The 9,317-nt window shown below is 24.7% G+C and overlaps 1 long non-coding RNA gene across 1 annotated transcript; it reads left to right on the top strand.

The window, feature by feature from the left end:
* The first annotated feature begins 7,419 nt into the window (after positions 1-7,419).
* LOC122723176 lies at positions 7,420-8,283 on the top strand. Its single transcript, XR_006350113.1, has 2 exons — positions 7,420-7,466; positions 7,979-8,283. It is a non-coding gene; the product is annotated as an uncharacterized LOC122723176 (long non-coding RNA).
* The last annotated feature ends 1,034 nt before the right edge of the window (positions 8,284-9,317 follow it).

Genomic DNA, 9,317 nt, shown 5'->3' with positions numbered 1-9,317 from the left:
TTTCTGTTTATCTCTTCTTTTGCCTGTTTTACTTTTGATTTTTACTTGGGGAAGAACTCCATAACAGTCGTCTTCGTTACTATCACAGTATGAAGATGTCTGGTTTTTACTGGAGGATGACGTTTGGGATGACGCTGTCGACTCTGGTTCAGAACTTGACTGTTTTTTAATTTTTCTCCTGGACTGCTTCTTTGAAACATTTTTACTGGAAGACTTGCTTGATGATTGCTTTATTCCTTCTTTTTCTCCTAAAGTAAGCTAATTAAACATTTGCTGACAAATCATCTTATATTCTTCAAGGGTTTTAGCTGCTGTAAGTAATGCTTGACATTGGGCCTTTTGTGCTCCGAATGAAGGATTTTCTTGCAGAGATAGTTTAGTAGCATAGGATAGAGCTGGGAACTGTGCTTTTTTTACTATCCATTCTTTAACGGTTATTTCCGTGGTGGTATTCTTGAATGATCCCCACCATTTAATCTTATGTTTTTTTACTATTGCTGGAATAGAAGTTCCCGCCATATACTGAAAATCAAAAATAATTACTTTTTGAAATACTGATATACTTGAGATACTTCGGATGAAAGAATTTCTTTAGAAATACCTCTATACTGCCACCATTTTAAAAACAAGTTTGGAAACTTGGTGGTTTCTTTAATTTTTTACTGATCAAAATATATTAGCCATGAATGAGTGTGGTTTAGATTTTGAATATTGAAAATATTTTTCCAAGCATCTATATAATCAAAATAGTTATATGAAGTAAAATGCTTTTTAAGGGTTTTAAATGTTAGACCAGTATACAAATTCGGAGTTGGCCAATTCTTAAGATGGATAACCCGTTTTATCTGTATGGAAGAGTAGGCTATTATATTTTTATCATTTTTATTAAAATTATATTTTATTTTTACTGACTCAGTATCTTCCAAAATATTATGATAGTATTCCTGAGATTTTGAAAAATTCTTAGGTGTAAAATACCAATTCTCAGGATAATATTTTTTAATAACTCCCCATGGGTTTACATCATTATAACCATTTTCAATAATAATTTCAAAATCAGATATATTTTTTATAATCCATTTATGAAAACTTATATTATACCCCTGAGTAGATTGGATTTTTGGCAAACCCACAGCCTTTAACGGATTTGATGAGTCTTTACTGTCTACTGTTTGAGACAAACTAGCCGTACCATGAGCGGGTATGATCGCTTTAGTTTTAGAGGCCATACCTGAGTCTCCTGAGGAGGAGGCTATATTTTGCAAGGCTTTAATCACCTCTGCTGATTGACTTAATTCTTCAATCCATCTTTTTAAATCTGATGGACCTGATTTTATATCTGATAGGCTTGAGTTTTTTACTTGTGGTTTTATGGTTTTATCCAAGTCTTCTGAATGTTCTAATAAGGCTTTAGGAGTAGAACTTGGGCTGGATTTTACTTCCTTTTGTTTATTCTTCTTTCTTACCATTGTTCTGTAAGAATTCTCGAGTTAGAAAATCTGGAATATTATTGTTACTACTTTTAATATACTCAATATCAAAATAAAAAATACTTAAAATCGCTTACCATCTAGCAAAAATCTGTTTAGAGGCAAGATTTTTAACATCTTTCTTTAAAACATCCTTTGCTGATTTACAATCAATTCTAACTAAGAATTTTTTATTTAACAAATCAGACTGAAATTTATTTATGCAAATTAAAATACTTAATATTTCTTTTTTAATAGTTGAATAATTTAGTTGAGCTGAATTCCAGTGTCCCGAGGTAAATTGAATTATCCTTTCTTTATTATCTAACCTTTGTTTTAAAATTCCTCCATATCCTAGATCTGAAGCATCCGTTTCTACTATTTTAAATGCATTCGGATTTGGGATATACAGATAAGAAATTTCTTTTACTAAAAATTTTATATGTCTTATAATGCTGGTATGCTCTTCAGTCCATGGTCCAACATTTTTCTTAAGTCTATCATGTAATGATTTTATCATTCTATTTAAATTCAGATAAAAATCTATAACATAGTTTAAACATCCTAAAAATCTCTGTAACTGAGTTTTATTAGTTATCTCATCTGGAAATTTATCTCCAAATACCATTGTTCTTTCTATAGGTTGAATTATGCCATGTTCTATGTAATGTCTTAAAAATCTAATTTTAATCTGGAATAAATTCATTTTAGTTTTGCTTAGAGTTAACCCATTCTTTTTTATTATCATACAAAATGTCTTTAAATGTTTAAAATGTTCTTCTATACTCTGACTAAATACTAAGACATCATCTATATAAACTATACAAAATTTTGAATAAGGATTAAAAATATCATTCATTATTCTCTGGAATTCTGATAGTGCTTTTTAAAACCAAAAGGCATTACATTCCATTCATATTGTCCAAAGGGGACTGTAAATGCCGTTTTATATCTATCTTTAGGGTGAATCTAGATCTGCCAATATTCTGATTTCATATCAAACTTACTAAAAATATTTGCGTTATATAACCTATTTAAAAGATCTTTTTTATTAGGGATAGGGTACCTAATCCATTTTAATGTTGTATTTAATGGCTTATAATTTATAACTAACCTTAGTGTACCTCTTTCTATTTCTGCATTTTTATTAACATAGAATGCTGCACATGACCAAGGACTTCTTGATTTACTAATTAATTTTTTATCTTTTAATTCTTTAATTTTTTTTTTACAATGTTCTAATAATTTTGGTGCCATTTGAATTGGTCTGGTTTTAGTTGATATTGATTTTTCATTAAATCCTTCTTCATATGGCAAATCTACTAGATACTGTTTTCTTGTCCAAAAAGCATTAAGATAATCTGCACATAATTTTTCTTCCATATAATTTTTTAATTTTTCTATTCTAATTCTTATATTTTCACTTTCTAATTGCTTTTTAATCCTGGTTAAATGTACATTATTTTTTAAATCTTTTAAGTTTTCTATTTTAAATTTTATTATCGAATTTATTTCCATTGTCCTAATGAAATGTGCTTTTATTAAATTTAAATTTTTTCTTTTAGACTTCTCTATGAATTCTATTCTAATTATTTTATTTTTTACTTTAATTTTTATACAATCTTTTTTTACCGAGTAAGGTGTTATAAGATTTATAAATGGTATTCCTAATATTAACATATGATTTATTTGTTGTGATAACAAAAATACAGTTTTTAACTCTAGGTTTTGACTCACTATTAATGCTTCTGTTTTTCCTAAAATATTTAAATTAGTTTTATTTGTTGTTGTTAATTTTTCTTTAGTTTCATTCCAAAACCTTTTAGGTACTAGACTTGACTTTATACAATTTAGATCTGCTCTTGTATCAAATAATGCTATTGTATCTATTATAAATTCCTCTGATAATTTAATCGTTACTTTTATTAAATATTTTCTAGATGTTATTTCTTGTAATAATAATATAAAATTATTATCTACTTCTTTACTATCTAATTGACTTATTTCATTCTGGTCATCTTCCTCTTCTTTTTCAAATGAAGAAGAAGACGATTCTGAAATTAATTGTTCCTCCAAAAATTTTATCCTTTTTGAATCTTTCTGGAGTTGATGCTTTAAATCTTTTACTTCAGTCTTTATTATTTTAATTTCTCTTTGAAATTCTTCTATAGATACTGTTTCTTTAGGTTTTTTATTTTTACTTAATATTTTAGTTAAATCATAAGTTTGTTTTTCTATTTTAGGAACGATACTCTTCACTTCTTCTGTTTCATCAAAACTTTTAATTAATTTTTTAAGAAATTTTTCCTTAGTACTATTATCTTCTATATTATTTATTAATTCCAATAATGAGCCTTACTCTTTAGTTAGAACACTTATTGATTTTTCTGACGAGCTAGTTCTTAACTCATCTATCTGGTTTTCACTCTCTATTAATTCTGAACTTTCTGAATCTATATATAATTCCTGAATTTTATTTATTATTTCTTCATCTAATTCTAACTCATTTAATTTTTTATTGAACCTACAAAACTTAGATGCATGATCTTTCTGTCCACAATTGTAACATGTTAAATCTTTAAATGATTTCTTATTATGTGTCTTATTTACTGTGGTTTTCTTCCTATATTTTTTATAAGGTTTATAATTTTTCTTTTTATAGTATTCTTCTTTACTAGGTTTTGTTATATATTTTTTCTTATAATACTGATCTTTCTTATAATATTTTCTTGGTTTAGTTTTAGAGCATTGACCATTGCAATTTTTATACTGTCTTATGCCATAATCAAATTGTTTATAAAAAGATCATAATTCTTGTTTAGTTTTATGCATTTCATATTTTAAAGTCCTTTGCAATTTTAAATCTTGACAAATCTGTAATCCTTCCTTTTGAATTATACTTACTAGTTGGCCATATGTCAATTTTCTATATGGTATTGGATTACCAAATTGTTGTTTTATATTATTCCTAACTTTCTCTCCAAAAAATAAGGAAGTCCTGCTAGGAATTTTTCTTTCCAAAAATCTTGATTTGAATCTTCTCTTAACATTAACCTAGTAAAAAATATAGTTTTATAATACTGAAAATCACTTAATTTTTTACATTTTAAATTACTCAATAGTTCAGCATTTTTATCTTTTAAAAGAGATGGATCTCCTATAAAATGTAATGAAATTGTTAGAATTAAGGTTGATACCGCATCCTGAATAGTCTCTCCTGACTCATTATATATGGGTTCACCATCACTATTTACTTGAATTGAGTTTAAAATTTCTAATTGCTGCATGTCTGTTAAGTGGTAATCCCACCATCATTTTAACTATCATGTAAAACCTACTATAATTATTTTAGCTATTGCCCTATCTGAGGCAAAAGACTGAGTTTTATATGCATTAGCTGCCATAGTCATTTGCTGTAATAAACTTAAAATATTATACTCAGACAATCCATCCATATTCCATTCATAGACTGTCGAGGCATTGTACTTGAATTGGGAGGTACTAATTGGTTTATCTAATAGTCCTAGATCTGGTGCTCTACTTACTATTTCTCTATAGGATATGGGATTTATTTCAAATTGTTTTATATCTTCTGAATCTGGCCGACTCTGCTCAGTTTCAGTTTCTAATTCTTCCTCTATTACATTTATATTTTTAGACTGAGGTATCTCTGGAATTATGTTTTTACTGGATTCTGAAGTTTCTATTTTACTTAACTGGTCTTTTAAACTTTGCAAAAATTCATTTTTATTTGCTTTTAATTCCTTTTGACTTGAACTTGATATCTGGTATGGTTTAAAAATATGCGGTTTTATTTCTTTTCTCTCTTCTATTTCTACCTCTTTTTCTTTTAAAATTTTTTCTATCTTTTTTAACTGAGTACCTATGCATATTAAACTTGAATTACTAAAATTATTCTGCTCTATGACCTTTTTATCTGTATCATTTTCTTTAACTATTTTATATGATGCACAAATTATTTCATTTTCTCCATGTTTTATTTTACTAATCGACTTGAGCGGAAAATCACTTTGAATTACTTTATCATTTACAATCCATTCTGGCATTTTATCTCTTACTGTTATTGAATTTATACTTTTTATCTTTTTTAATTCAAACCACTCAAAGAATTTTATTTTTCCTATTTTACTAACATATTCAAAATATTCTTCTTTTAATTTTTTAAAATTATTTTCTTTAACAATTTTATTTAATTTTCTTAAATTTTTTGTCTTAGTTATTTCTTTTAAAAACTTCTTTTCAATTTTTTCTTTACTAAGAACATTTAATTCCCTATTTATATTATTTATATTTTCTGTTATAGCAGATGCTGGTGGTGAAGAGTGTGCTATTTCAACCTGCTGATTTAAATAGTTTTCTACCGGATTATATACTGCCTAGAAACTGAAGAACTATAGTCTACTCCTTTCATTTTAAGATATCTATTTGGAATATCTGATGTAGAATATCTGGATTTTACTATAGTTTGGATTACATGTTTGATTCATCTTCTTTAGGTTGCATATATTACTGATGGTATATTTGAAAGTCTTCCTATATCTTTTGTAATTACCGAAGATGATGATCCTCTATATCTACTGCTTACACTTCAATTAAAAATTGTTTAATGTAATAATTTTAATATTTTAATGAATTGTTTTAATTTTAAAAATTATTCTCATTTTAATATTATCTAAATATTTAAAAATTTAAATAAAATACTCAAAATAATTGTTACTTAAATGTTTTTATAGTTTGATTGATAAGATTATTTTAATAAATAATTTTAGTTAAAATTATATGTGGATTAAGATTATTAAAAAATAATAATTTTATTAGATAAATAATTTAAAATTTAAAATTTATTAATTAAGTAAATAATAGAGTTTAGATGAATTTAAAATTCTTAATATTTTTCTGTTTAAATTTCTATAATTATTTTTATTATAATTCAAAATCTTAAACCGTAAAGTTTTATATAAATTTTTAATTTTTAATTTTTTTTCCGTTTAGATTCTTATAATTATTTTTATTATAATTTAAAATCTTTTAAAAAATATAATTTTAACCGACTAAAACTATAGTTTCATACAAAACAAAATCTTTTTTTTTCTTTTAATTAGGCAGCTTTTGTAAAAAGTATTAAAGTATTTATAATAATACTAATAAAAGTAATGTATTTTAATATATTAAAAATAAAATTTTATAATATATTATATTTTAAAATAAAATAAAAACTATTTAATCAACTAGTAATTTAATTGAATTATTATTTATAATAATTCATATATATTTTTATTATTTTTAATTTTACATATAATTAAAATTGTATATCAAAATGAATGGAGTAGCAAATAATAAAATAGTCTAAAATACTTATATTTATATTTATTATAAATTACTTTTATTTAATTAATTAAAAAATAATAAATAAATTTACTATTATTTAAAATTTTTAATTTAAAATTAATTATAAATAAAATAAGATTTATTAAACGTAATTTTTGTAATATTTAATTAAATTAAATTAATTTTATTTAAAAATTAAATAACTCTATCATTATTTTTATATAGATTAGATTTTATCTTAATATCATTTTTATATATAAATTTTGCTAAAAGAAAATGAATTCTTTTAAATAAGCAAATCATAACATATTCGGTAAGAGTGAATTTAAAAAAATATTCTCACCATTGAAAATAATTTAAATAAGAAGAAAATAATTATATAATCAAGAAAATTATTTTATTCTGTATAACTCATTGTAAAATTATATTTTTATTGATTATTCTTTTTTTATAGGATGGAGAGTGAAGATATAATTATTTTTTTTATATTTTAATTTATATTTTTTAAAATTTTATTATTATAAATTGATTTATATATATAAATGTAATAAATTAGAGATTGATTGAGTTAATTATATATTTAAAATTTTCATTTATAATATTACTGGAAGGGCATGTCCAAAAGGGCTTTATGGTATATTCTGCGAGGTATTTTTACTAATACCATCTTGTCAATTTCTCGTTGACCATTTGAATATTTTGAACATCTTATGATCTTATGCCTGTACAATTTCTAGGACCACTGGTCTTGATATATTATTATATTTATATCCTCATTCTGGTTGCCCTATATTGAGAATCCCATTTGTGTTGAAAAATTATTATGACCAAGGATATGTATTTGTACATCTCTATGCCCAAAAACCTTAGCTAGATCTATAAAATAATCAGTCAGGGTTCTTACTGTTTGTCGATTGCATTTTTAATGTTCCCTTGTTAGTGGATTAGTCAAAGATGCTTTTTGGTTAATTGCTATAAATTGCAAAACAGGAATGCCCTGTTGGGACTTTCAAGAATGTTAATGGATCTGAAATTTATTTTTACTTATTATATAAATTTATTTTTATATATTTTTAAAGACTTATTATTTGATGTTTTATTATTATTTACAATTATTGTTAATTGAAATTTATATATAAATTTTTTTTTCATATGTCTAGAAGAGCAGTATTATCTTAGAGGTAGAGGGCATGGCCAGCAGCTCTCTATGAATGAAAGACATGAGACAACAGAGATGCAAAAGGAAACACGAGAGCATACTCCACAAGCAAACATATTTCCATCATCACACAACTGTAGATTCTACTTCTCCATCAGATGTTTCAGCAAACTGATAGATTTGTTTTAAATTTTATGAATATTGTTAAGTATATGGATTTGTTCTAAACTTTCGATTTTGTAAATATTGTGAAGTATTTGTGTGTATGAATATGAATTATAATGATTATGAATGACTTTTAATTTATATTAAATTTATTTTTTAGTTGTAAACTATTTAGATTATAAGAATATCTAAATAAAATCGAAAAATATTTTGTTAACGATCATGAATATTATTGAAAATATAAATAATATTATTAATATTATTGAATATTAATATTTCCGACGGATTTCCGACGGAACTTTTCCGTCGCTAATTATTTGCGACGGATTATGCATCACGTGAATTATGAATTTCCGACGGATTTAGCGACGAACTAGTTCGTCGCAAAAATTTCTGACAAAATTATCCGTCGGAAAATCCGTCGCAAATTTATCCGACGGAATTCAGATCCGTCGGAAATCCGTCGCTAATATTTCCGACGGACGCCCGATCCGTCGGAAAAAAGTAGCGACATGACTTTAAGCGACGGACTTGAGTCCGTCGCAAATCCGTCGCTGAAAGTTTCAGCGACGATTTTTTACTTTCAGCGACGGAAAAATCCGTCACTGATACCCTGTTTTTTTGTAGTGAGTTATTATAAATATACATCGAAACAACTTAATTATTCAGAATAAAAATACATTTAGAGATGATGAACCATAATTCTCACAAAAATTTATTCAGACATATTCTTAAATTTAAAAGTCTTATATTTTAATATTTTCTCAAATACATTATATTCTTATTATTTATTTTATTAATAATTTTTCAAAATAAAAATTTCCACACAACGGGCACCTGTCTAGTTCTTTAATATTTTTTTTATATTTATTTAAATTATTAATTTTGATAACCAATTTTGTTAATAATTTATCTTTAAAAATTTTTCCACTAAGTTGACAACAATACTTTTATCAAATTTAGTTTTAGAATCAATTGCGAAAATAGATTAAATATTAAAGAAAAATCTATATTTATTTATCTTTTTACAATGAAAAACAAAGTTATTTTAATTTTATTGAATATAATTTATCATGAAAGTCTAAAAACAATTAATAAAATATAAAATATAATCAACTAAATGGAATGATTTCTTTTACATTTTTAATAAGTTATTAATTTATATTTAATTATCA

This window comes from Manihot esculenta, chromosome 3, assembly GCF_001659605.2.
Source record: "Manihot esculenta cultivar AM560-2 chromosome 3, M.esculenta_v8, whole genome shotgun sequence".
In the NCBI taxonomy this organism is placed as follows: domain Eukaryota; kingdom Viridiplantae; phylum Streptophyta; class Magnoliopsida; order Malpighiales; family Euphorbiaceae; genus Manihot; species Manihot esculenta.
This window is presented reverse-complemented; position numbering and strand designations above follow the sequence as displayed.